This window comes from Bos javanicus, chromosome 20 (assembly GCF_032452875.1).
Source record: "Bos javanicus breed banteng chromosome 20, ARS-OSU_banteng_1.0, whole genome shotgun sequence".
In the NCBI taxonomy this organism is placed as follows: Eukaryota; Metazoa; Chordata; class Mammalia; order Artiodactyla; family Bovidae; genus Bos; species Bos javanicus.
In genome coordinates, this window is record NC_083887.1 from 65,899,393 (window position 1) to 65,912,098 (window position 12,706).

Below are 12,706 nucleotides of genomic sequence, written 5' to 3' on the forward strand. Positions count from 1 at the left end.
ATTTGGACAGATGAGATGGAAGTCTTTGAGGACCACACACAATCCAAACTAGCCCTCCAGCTGAGAGGAGAGCCCAAGCCAGTGATGGGGAATGAGTCTAGCCTGGTGGCCTTGTGTGTCCTATGCCTAAGGGATTCTAAGTCCTGAGGCCATGGGAGCCAACAGTTAGTGAAAAATTAAAAGAGCCTCAGCATCCAGGAGAGTCAATCATCCAAGTCAGTTATTATACTTTTCCCAGGCTTGTCTCCCAGGTGGAGCCCCTCCCGTGTCCTAGAAACTCTGGTCTGATCATGGATGAGTCTTGTGAGTCATCCTCTTCTTCACATGTGCAGCCTGGCCTTCCCACCAAGGTTTACATCTGGAGCCCTCTGTCTTCTCATGGTGATAATTGATATTGAACTGCCCTTGACTTCTCCTCCATCTCAGTGAAGGAGAATTGGATTGTTCTTGCCACACTTCTCAGATTTGAAATGCTCTCTAGGGTGACCTTCATAATCTTTTGCCACTTATTTGAAAGCAATAATTCCTCATTTTCAAAGGGAAAGAAAAGGTACATAAAAGTTCTGCAAAATAGGCAAAAGTGAAGTCCTGTTATAGCTTAATTGCTGATAAAGTTAATTAGGAAAATGACCAATGGTCTTTCCCATGGCTTTCTAAGTGTTTCAACAAAATTGACTTAAGTAGTCGTACTCAAGGGCTTCCCAGGTAGCTCAGTGGTGAAAAATCTGCCTGCCAATGCCGGAGACGTAGGAGACATGGGTTGGACGGTGGGTCTGGAAGATCCCCTGGATGAGGAAATGGCAACCCACTCCAGTATTCTTGCCTGGAAAATCCCATGGACAAAGGAAGCTGGTAGGACAGTCCATGGGCTCACAGAGAGTTGGACATGACTGAGAGACATAATAACAACAGCAATCACACTCAAGAATACAAAGGTAATGACGAGGATCCATGGGGACTGATGACACTTTCAAAGTCATCCACAGAATAATAAGGAAAAGTCTAGGAGCCAATTCCTTGCCACTCTCTAGGACCTAAGTCTCAGCTAGCCCCTCCAGCCACTTCTTTAGACTTCCTCCCTTTGGATGTCTCCCTGCCTCCTTTCTATTATGCAAAGAAGCCCAGTCCCTTCCCATTTCAGAAGCTTGTTATGTGCTGTACATCACAGGGTTCTATCTGGGGTTCTTTTTTCCAGGCTTTTTACATCTCCTCTTGTGGTCTTCGCCTGTCCACCTGCTTCTGCGGAGGTCTTCCCTGTCTGCTCCCTGCATACAGCCCTCAGCAGCTCCAGTTACTCTCATCTCTTCTTTTGAATTCTCTTCATATCTTTGATGACAAAGGGTCAATCTGTTTTATTTTTATTTCTATAATGATTGTGTACCACTTCTCTCCTTGTCCTGGAATCAAAGTGTCATTAGGTTTCTTTATCGCCCTTTCATGGTTCAGCACCTACAACAGTGCCTGAACCACAGCTAGTACTAACAAATGTTTGTGGAATGAAGAAATAAATGAATAACTCAGTGAACTCCATGTTCACAGTTTACATTTACAACCTATAATTTGTTTTTACTTTTAATTGGAGGCTATTGTTGTTCAGTCTCTAAGTCATGTCCGACTCTTTGTGGCCCCATGAACTGCAGCACGACAGGCTTCCCTCTTCTTGCTCTATAATCTCTTGTTGGCTTCTGCCATTCAACAGCATGAATCAGCCACAGGTCCACATATGTCCCTTTCCTCCTAAACCTCCCTCCTCCCCCGAACCCCATCGCACCTCCCTAGGTTATCACAGAGCGCCAGGTTGAGCTCCCTGCATTACACAGCAGCTTCCCACTGGCTACCGATTTTACACATGGTAGTGTATGTATGTCAATGGTAATAGAAACGCAGACATAGAGAACAGACTTTGGACACAGAAGAGGGAGGAGAGGGTGGGACCAACTGAGGGTATAATACTTTAAACAAAATAATTTAGACTGAACACATCACTGGGTGGCTTATTTCTTCATTCACTTACTTCTCGTTTGTTTCTAAACTACATGCAGTAGCTAGGGGGTTGTTGACTATCTAAGACTTATTTGAGGAGAATAATCAGGTCAGTGTCATGGGGAGATTAAGAGGATTTATAATCTGAAGTCTACCTTCCTGGTCAGAAACCATGTTGGACTGTCACGGGGTTGGGGAGGGAGTTGTCAGCAGCATTTTTTTTTTTTTGCTTTATATCTAGAAAAACTGGGGGGCTAGAGTATCTGAAAACTAAGATCATGGCATCTGGTCCCATCACTTCATGGGAAATAGATGAGGAAACAGTGGAAACAGTGTCAGACTTTACTTTTTGGGGCTCAAAAATCACTGCAGATGGTGACTGCAGCCATGAAATTAAAAGACACTTACTCCTTGGAAGGAAAGTTATGACCAACCTAGATAGCATATTAAAAAGCAGAAATATTACTTTACAAACAAAGGTCCATCTAGTCAAGGCTATGGTTTTTCCTGTGGTCATGTATGGATGTGAGAGTTGGACTGTGAAGAAAGCTGAGCACCGAAGAATTGATGCTTTTGAACTGTGATGTTGGAGAAGACTCTTGAGAGTCCCCTTGGACTGAAAGGAGATCCAACCAGTCCATTCTGAAGGAGATCAGTCCTGGGTGTTCATTGGAAGGACTGATGCTGAAGCTGAAACTCCAATACTTTGGCCGCCTCATGCAAAGAGTTGACTCATTGGAAAAGATCCTGATGCTGGGAGGGATTGGGGGCAGGAGGAGAAGAGGATGACAGAGGATGAGATAGCTGGATGGCATCACCGACTCAATGGACATGAGTTTGGGTGAACTCCGGGAGCTGGTGATGGACAGGGAGGCCTGGCGTGCTGTGATTCATGGGGTCACAAAGAGTCGGACACATCTGAGTGACTGAACTGAACTGAGAGTATCTGAGCTTCTCAAGATCTTTGTTCAACAAAAGACAAGATTATAAAGACCACTTTCTGTCTGCTGACATATTTTCCAGGCAGATCAGAGTGACAGTGTGCTTCATCTCCCATCAAGGGCTATGTGTGACCTCTGGGTCACCTCCAGCAGGCATCTACCTAAGGGTCTTATTATCAGTGCTGACAAGCCTCGGGGGTAACATCCCACTTCACGTCTTTGCACACAGATGCACACTGCGTTTCTTTTGCTCTTCTGTGTGTGTGTGCCTAGTCACTCAGTCATGCCAAACTCTTGTGACCCCGCAGACTGTAGCCCACCAGGCTCCTCTGTCCATGGGATTCTCCAGGCAAGAATACTGGAGTGGGTTGCCATGCCCTCCTCCAGGGGATCTTTTTCACCCAGGGTTGAACCCACATCTCCTGTGGCTCCTGCATTGCAGGCAGATTCTTCACCCCTGAGCCACCAGAGAAGCCCACTATACATCCGTACACACAAGCAAATATGTGTAAACGTTTATTAGGAAAAATATTCTTTGCATACCAGTGACACATTTAGACTTATTAAATAGGCACTCGTCTATCTATATGGCTCATTTTAATTTACAAAATAAAGTTCAAATTTTCCTATAATTTCAACAGAGGCTTTCCGGTTAGTGATCAGAACATCATCCATGGAGCCCTGTTGTCCAGGCTTGAATCCTAGACCTCTCTCTCTTAGAAGTATGATCTTGGATCGTCTTTGAGTCTCAGTGTCCTTTAAACTGAGGATAACGACAGTGTCTACCACATAGCTTTTTTTTTTTTTTTCAGATTTAAATGGCTAACATTTGTATAGTTTGTAGCACATGGTCATCTTCACAGATGACTTTGACAAGTAAATAAGACATGTTTCTAAACTGGGGACTGTTGCCCATGTGCTAATGTGCCCTGGGGTACTTGGCTCCACAGGACGCACTCCAGAATCTTCCTCATGTATCTATTTTAGTCAACTATAAACAATAGAAAACTGCTTTTAAATTTTAAAATTAAGACAGATGCATTATGAAGTAGACATCTTAAGATAAAACGTGCTGTCAGGAGGCTTATTTTCTGTAGCTGCCTCCTGAAGCTCTAACTGCAAGGCACTCCCTTCTGGTCCACTGTCTCTTCCTGGCCTTCTCTACAGTAATCTGATTCTCATTCAACTCTCATTGTTCTGGCACCATCCCATACTTTCCTGTGTCTGGGATTTTTGTCCTCTCTGCCCACAATGACTGCCTTCTCCCAGTACAGCCACACACAGAAGTCCAGCCTTCACATTTTATTTTCTGTGAGGACTGTCCTGAGTCTACTGCTCTATGTGATCTCCCCTGGCATGAATGGCCAGAGCTCTGTGTGAGTGAGGTTTCACGATGGGTGCCACATTCTGTGTAATAAGTGGCATCTGCCTGCACATTAATCTGCCCCGCTTCTCCGTAAGACTATGAACAACTCGAGCTTGAATACTATTCCCACCCTTTTACACCTTCTCTCTCCCCACAAACTGCTAGCACAGTGCCTTTCCCTTCACTACATGTTTGTGGAGGCCTCCCCAGCACATTCCTCCACCCAGAATAGCCTGCCTCAGGGCACTTAGAATGCACTCATCTACTGTCACTATGACATTCCCCAAAAGACAACTGTATCGAATGGGTCATCGGCTACAGTTCCATGAAAGGAGCAAGACCAAGTGCTCTCATTCATCATCTGACCACAAATGCCTAACTTTCAGGTGAGCCCAATCTGTTTCCCCACTGGGAGCCTGTTAGCTCTGCTCAGCATCTGCAAAGAGGAATGAGTCCATAAAGTAAGCAACACCTTTAATAAGAAGCCTACTTGCAACAAGCTCTAATCCATACCTCAGTGTGAAAAGAAAAACTCAATCATCTTCCTGGGATATAAATTGACAGGTAATTTCATATTTAGACATGCCCTTGGAGATTCAACCTGCCTTATTTTTGTTTTGCTGACTTTCTTTGGAGATGGCTGCTGTTATGATTTATTGAAAAGCAACCTAATAGCATTAACTAGTTTTCTTGAAACAATTTCCTGAGTGTCTACTATATACTGGACTCTAAGGTAGAAAATGAAAACAGAAGTGATCGAGATAGAGCTTATTCATAGTCAGCAAGGACATTCAGACAAATAACAGGAAATTAAATACAAGGTGATGTAGATTATGATAGTGGAAAATACATTCTGGCAAAAGAATACATGGGAACTAGACCTGTAAGATTTGGCTATGGCTTGTAGGGTCTTGGATAAACCAAGAATGAAGTCCAGGCTTTCGTCCTGATTACTCAGAGGCTAGTAGAAGAAAAGCAGGTTCATCTGGGGTAAGGCTGAGGATAAAGATAGTGAAGATGATGTTGGGCAGGTTGAGAAGAAGTCATCGGGACATCTAAGCAGAAATGCACAACAAATAGCTGAATAACAGCTCAGAAATTCAGCAGAAATCCCAATACAGACAGAGATTTCTTAGATACAAAGCAATTCATCGTAATTGAAACAACAGAAATGCTTGAGATCAATACGAGAAGATGAGCTTTAGAGAAATGAGAGCAAAGGATAAGCCCAAGAGGTAGGAGGAAATGCAGTAGTGACGTCATGGATGTTAGGGAGGAGATTCAAGGAGAAGGGACAGACAATGCACATCTAACATTAATGAGAGAACAAAAAAGATGGGGACAATAAACGGCTGTTGTGTGTGTGTGCTCAGTCGTGTCTGACGCTTTGTGACACCATAGACTGTAGCCCACAAGGCTCCCCTGTCCATGAGATTTTATAGGCCAGAATACTGGAGTGGGTTCCATTTCCTTCTCCAAGGGATACTCCCAACCCAGGGATTGAACTCACATCTCTTGTGTCTCCGGCAGTGGCAGGCAGACTAGTTACCACTGAGCCGCCTGGGAAGCCCAAAAGTGGTACTGGATTTTGGCAAAAGAAGCTGTGGTAACTCAGAGAAAGTAATGTCAGTGTGGCAGTAGGGATAAAACCCAGCAAGCAGTCGATGGAGAGTGCAAAGACCGTGATCAAAGCAGAGATGAAAGTGTGCACACTTCTTCTTGGGAGCTTGACTGCAGAGAAAGAGGCCATGTCACCCCAGAAGAAGACTTTTGAGCAAGGAAGGAATTTTAAATATTTGGACCTTAGGTATACTAATACGTTTAGAAGAAACATCCAGTAGTGAGCAGAGTTCCTCACTCTTCAGAAGTCTGGTACTCAGCTCAGCAACATCAGCTGAGAGCAGAATCTCAGGTCATCCTGAACCTACTGCATCAGGACCTGCATTTTGACGTGACTGTGTCCACACTGAAGTCCTTGAGGCATCACTGTAACAAAATTAACTTATACACATACTATGGGTGCATAAGTTATTCCAGTTGCGCTGTGCCTACTGGAGAATGACAGTAATTAAGCAACTCCGACTCTGAGACTCTCTGCAGAGGGAATTGAGAAATAAGGAGACTAGATCACCAAGCACCTGCTAAGAAGCAGTGGGGGTTCAGACTCCTGACCCATTTGCTCTTTCCCACCTGGCCTCCCCTGCACCCTGTCTCCAGCTTTATGTTACAATATCGCCCTGGGCATCCCCGATGAAATATCCCTGATGCTCAAATTAGAGGCACAACGTGAAAGCTACCAAAGTAGTTCCTTTAACTGTCCCCTCAATTTCAAGCATTAAATTAGATAGAAAAAAAAAAACTGACTTTCTCTCAAAACATTTCTGTATGTGCTAACGATGGGATTCCACTGTAACATTTACAAGCTTCACACACCAAATTAAAAGCTGTATTTGACTTATCTTCTGGAGATGAAATGACCCCTAGAGTCTGACCTTGGATGAATGTAGCCCGGCTGACAGATCAGTCTCATTACAGCAAGCGATGAGGGAGACCCTCCTCTGCTTCCTAAGCAGCTGAAATATGTACAGCCGTCTCTCTACATATTTTAATTAAAGATGCTTATTTTTCCGTGCCCTGAGGCTTTTTGTGAGGGTATGTTTCTTAAGTCTCATGACAGAAATGATGCTGTTTCATGGTGCAAATTTATGCAACAGAACACAGATGTCTAAATTTTCTACCTATCTGTGTCACCAGTGAAGGATGACAAAGGTAGGTGTCAAGCCTGAAGGTTAGGGAGGAGAGTGCACCAAAGGAGGTAAAAGGAAGCAGCATCCTGTGGAATTTCAGAAATGCCGTCACAACCTCTAAAGTCCAAACGTTTCCTTTCTTTTTCTACTCAGAGCCGTGAGAAGACAGCATGGCAGAGGAGACTCTCGTCCATTTAGAGTTGACTGCCAACTCTCTGTTGCAGATTTATGTAGGTAAATTCCAAGATTTTACGGTGTGAATTCCCCTGGGCAAGAGGTTACTGCATGTGAATTCATCTTCATTTCCCTCTGTCACCCTGTTCCATCTTCCCTTTTGTGAAGGACATTCAGTAAAAGCACTCTTTCGAGAACACTGCCATCCATCCATGTACAAAAGCCTCACTCCCCTTCCTATCATTGAAATGCTTCTTTGGAGCCCAGTCCTCCCCAGCACCACCTCCTCATCCTTCACACACACAGACACACACACACAGACACATTCAAGCACCAAAAACACAGTCAAATGATGGGCAGATATGCTTACTGTTTGTAATCACCTTCAGAATTGAATTGAAAGAACAGCCATAGCTGAATTTTTTTTCATTCATTAGCCTTGGAGGTCAGGAGGAAAGGGCAGAAGGGTCAGAATGGGTTTTGATTTAAAATAATATTTCTAACCTAGATCCTGAGTCATTCTTTGCCTTTGACTCCAAATCCTCTTTTCCCACTCCTGTTCATTATTATACACATAAAACTGCCCAGTTCACAGATTCTTTCATGTAATATTGTGAATACTCAGACATTAATGTTTTTTACCTCTTTTACTCCATGTGGATCCTAAGACAGGAACTGAAAAGCTAGAAGGAACAATTAAGTTGGTTGTTGTGTTTCTCTGAGATCAATTAAAGCACTGCAGCATCTTTAAGAGCATCCAGAGGCCCAGGTAACGACCCTTCAAGAGACTGAGCTCAAGTTGGGGAGGGTCCCTCTCCACTAACACCTGATTTGTGATCAGAGGGTTTCATGCACTGTGACAGTGCCTAAGTCATGGATTTCCCATGCCTAGCCCCAAAGCTGTTGACTCTGGGCAATTTTTTAGCATTCAGCTATTACATCTTTCATATGAAATTTGAAGATATAGCCCTGCCCTAAAATATCTGTTTTAAAAGTGCCACTTTTTCAAAGGTACCGTTGGCTTGTATTAGGATGATTGGTGCTGAATGCTTAAACATATGCCCGCCACATCTTGGGAGATGAAGACAACACATGTTCATTTCTCTTACAGGCAAAGCCAAAGACTTTGGGAGGGTTTCGCTCACGATTACAATCACCAGCCCAGGCTGCTTGTTCTTGCGACACCCCCACCTTCAACATAGGCCCGCCATGTTCGGCATCCGAGGTAAGTAAATCATGGAGAGCCCTGTGGGTGACCTTGGGGCCAGGCCAGGAGTGGTCTGCATTACTGCCTTCCTCAAGCCCTTGGCGGGACTCAGGACTGGGCTCCAACCACTGGAAAGAAAACAGAAACCGTCTCCTGCGTGGCTAAGAAGAAGAAAGGAAGCAGGTTTTCCCTTTCAGCAGGCATGCTCTCTCTGTTAGGGGTCTTAGCTCTTCTGTGTCTGCGCACCACAGTTTCCTATCAAGTGGTACATGGTTGTTGTTGTTCAGTCGCTAAGTGCTGTTTGACTTTGTGACCTCATGGACTGCAGCACACCAGGCTCCTCTGTCCTTCACCATCTCCCAGAATTTGCTCAAACTCTAGTAATGACCAACTAGTAATGACCAACCTAGATGGCATATTAAAAAGCAGAGACATTACTTTGCCAACAAAGGTCTGTCTAGTCAAGGCTATGGTTTTTCCAGTAGTCATGTATGGATGTGAGAGTTAGACTATAAAGGAAGCTGAGCGCCGAAGGCCTGATGCTTTTGAACTGTGGTGTTGGAGAAGACTCTTGAGAGTCCTTTGGACTGCAAGGAGATCCAACCAGTCCATCCTAAAGGAAATCGGTCCTAAATATTCATTGGAAAGACTGGTGCTGAAGCTGAAACGCCAATCCTTTGGCCATCTGATGTGAATGAAGAGCTGACTCATTTGAAAAGACCCTGATGCTGGGAAAGATTGAAGGCAGGAGGAGAAGGGGACGACAGAGGATGGGATGGTTGGATGGCATCACTGACTCAATGGATATGAGTTTGAGTAAACTCCCAGAGTTGGTGATGGACAGCGAGGCCTGGCATGCTGCAGTCCATGGGGTCGCAAAATTCAGACATGACTGAGTGACTGAACTGAACTGATGTCCTTTGAGTTTGATGCCCCTTAACTGGACCTTGCTCCCCAACCTGGCTTTACAGAAAATTGTCTGTAGATCTCATAAAAAGCAAACAGTTGTATAACTCCCAACCTGAGCCATGGTAATAAATTTTACATCCTCAAAATTTTAAACTTGAACATTAGAAATATAGAGAAAATTATTTGCTGATTATTTACCATTATTTTACAATGCAAAAAGCTACATGCTATAAATAATTCCAAAGATAAACTGTGAATTTTAAAAAATAATTTTTAATATTTTTGTTTATTTAAAATATTTCATTATTTTTGGCTGCACTGGGTCTTCGTTACTGCATGTGGGCTGTCTTCAGTTGCGACAACCAAGGGCTCCTCTCTAGTTGTGATGCTCGAGCCTCTCATTGGGCTGGTTTCCCTCGCTGCAGAGCATAGGCACAGGGGCATGCAGGCTGCAGGAAGTGCAGCACATGCGCTCAGTAGTTGCAGCTCCCAGCCCTAGAGTGTGGGCTCAGTAGCTGTGACAGCCGGGCTTAGTTGCCCCGAGGGATACAGAGTCTTCCTAGACCAGGAATTGAGCCCGTGTCCTCTGCATTGGCAGATGGATTCTTAACCTCTGGACCACCGGGGAAGTCCTGTGAATATTTTTGAACACGCACTGAAGAAAGAGGACTCTGAAGGAATCCACCTTGCCAACACCTTAATCTAGGACTTCTGGCCTCTGGATTGTGTGAAAATAAATTTCTGTTGTTAAGCTGTCTGGTGGGTGTTACAGCCTCAGGGAAATGACACAAGGGCCTCATGTGTGCTTCTGGCTCAGAGGCTTCCTTGCTGTGTGTAAACACAGGTGGAGTCTTGAATCTACTGGATAGACAGGGAGATTTTCAAGGGCGAGACTCTGTCCCCTACCTTTCGTTTCTGTGGACACAGCAGGCTCACTGCCCACCTCCACTCGGATGTCAGTCCTGCCCCCAGTCTGTGCTGACTTTCCCTCATTCATATGCACGTTCATCTTGCCATGTTGCTCATTAAAGTTCTTGTCCTACCGGGGGTCAAGTGTCCATTATTTGAGTGCCCACAACTCTTCTCTTGAGCTGAAGTCAGTGATCAGTGCCTGGTGGGTGCCCAGCAATGACTGATGACAGACTGACAAGAGAACAGGCGTCTGAGAAGCATCTGGGAAACAATTTCCAGAGCAAACGGTGACTGAACAGGGTTCTCTCTTTCCTTCATATCCAGGATAAGAAATGAACATTGTACATCATCAATTCTGTTTAGATAACTGGGGAATCACACAGAGCTAGGAAGCACCTCCTCTGGGCAGAACAAGCTGGAATAATTTCAATTAGAGTGCATATTAGACCATGACCATCAGAGTGAAACCTTGTAAAGCCTGGAGCCACCTCTGCCTCCCATCGTCGACTCCATTCATCATGGTTCACACATGTCTGCTGCTCAAGCACAGAAGGGACATGACAGCATTCATAGCCACCTGTCAGAGGGATGACCTTCTGTTTGGAAGCAAGAGGAGAACAGGAACCCCAAGTGACTGAATGAGATGGAAAGAATGGTTTCTACCCTTTTGGCTCATGAATATGTTATGGTAAAGGCAAAATTACACAAATTGAAAGCAAGAAGTCACAAGTCACAGATGGTCAGTCATGTCCAAATCTTTGCAACCCCATGGACTGTAGCCCACCAGGCTCCACTGTTCATGGGATTCTCCAGGCAAGAATATCACTGGTGTGGGTTGCCATTCCCTTCTCCAGAGTATCTTCTCTTCCTGACCCAGGGATCAAACCCATGTCTCCTGCATTGCAGGCAGATTCTTTACCGTTTCAGCCACCAGAAAAGCCCTCTATAACATATACATGCTTTTTCATTAAGGCAGAAACACACTAACATAATGAATAGCAGTCTGTTTTACACATACATGGGAATTAAAATATAAAGAGAATCATATTTCTCTTTAAACACTAATATTTTTTTATAGATTCTGTTGATTCATAGAGATGTAGTTTATGAATCCAATTTCTTGAATTTTTTGCTATGTGTCATAGCTAGTAGACAGTTAAATTTATTTCTAAATATTTCAATACCATAATCAGCAAACCAGTTAATGGCTTTTAGGTGTATCAATTGTTTCATAATTTCTTTAAATGAAATGCATTATCAAAGTGAATTCACTTACAGGGACTCCCCTGGTCATCCAGGGTTTAGGACTTCACCTTCCCTGGTTGGGGAGCTAAGATCCTACATGCCTCACCGGCAAAAAAAAAAAAAAAAGCATAAAATGGAAGCAATATTGTAACAAATTCAGTGAAAACTTTTAAAAGGAAAATGGAAATTTCTAATAAAGCTGCTGTGTGTATTTATGAGTATTAACATATAAAAACTGCTTGGATGGTTAAAAAAATGAACAGACTTGTAGAACCTTGATAGATACAACCAACCAAGGGGACCTTTCAAAACACAATTTTACTTTCTGTTCTCGAGTCGTATTTTGTTCTTCTCAGGGATACACACAACTCACTTTCCCAACTATACTCAGAGCACCACTCTAAACACTTTTCTATGGAAATATTCTGTTTCCAAAACAAGACCCCCAAGACACTCCAAGTCCCCACCTTTCTTTATTCTTCATTCTACAACTTAGGTAGATTTACTTGGCAACTGTTTGTTAGCTCGAATGTATGTTTCCTTTACTGGATGATGCACTGAGTCTGTTTGGTTCCTGGTGGACTTTGACACTTGGACTTTCATTGGAACTAAATCTGTATTTACTGAATTCAGGTTAAAGTGTCCATGGGAGCAATCTTACAGATACACGTTCTTTATGAAGCATGTGTAGGTAAAAGTCTACAGCACATGGTCCTGGAATTCTTTTCTAGTCTGTTACTGTCAGATAAAAGAGAAATCAAGACATTCTGTAGAGAATGAAACTTTTCTCTCACTCACTGCACACACCTTCAGAAGGGCGACTCGGGAGTTTTCCATCGTTGATGCTGGTTTTTGTTTCCAACTTGGCAGTAGCTAAGAGTCACCAATTACTGGAGGAGAGTGGAGGGTCAAAAAATCCAATTCCTATTTAACTGATGATAAAACACTTTGATCAAGGACTACATCCAGAAGCAGACGGACTGAAATATCCACAAAGGAATTAAGTGTCCATCGTTTAAAAATAAACACCCATGATGAAAACAGACACCAACAGACAATTACCAAGACCGGAACATAATAACAAAGGTGCCCAGTGCTGAGACACAATGAGACCTTTCTCTGTGGGACCAGTCCTCAACTTGTAGGAAATTTCCTACTGTCCACGTCAACAGTTCAGTTCAGTCGCTCAGTCATGTCCAACTCTTTGCCACGCCATGGACTG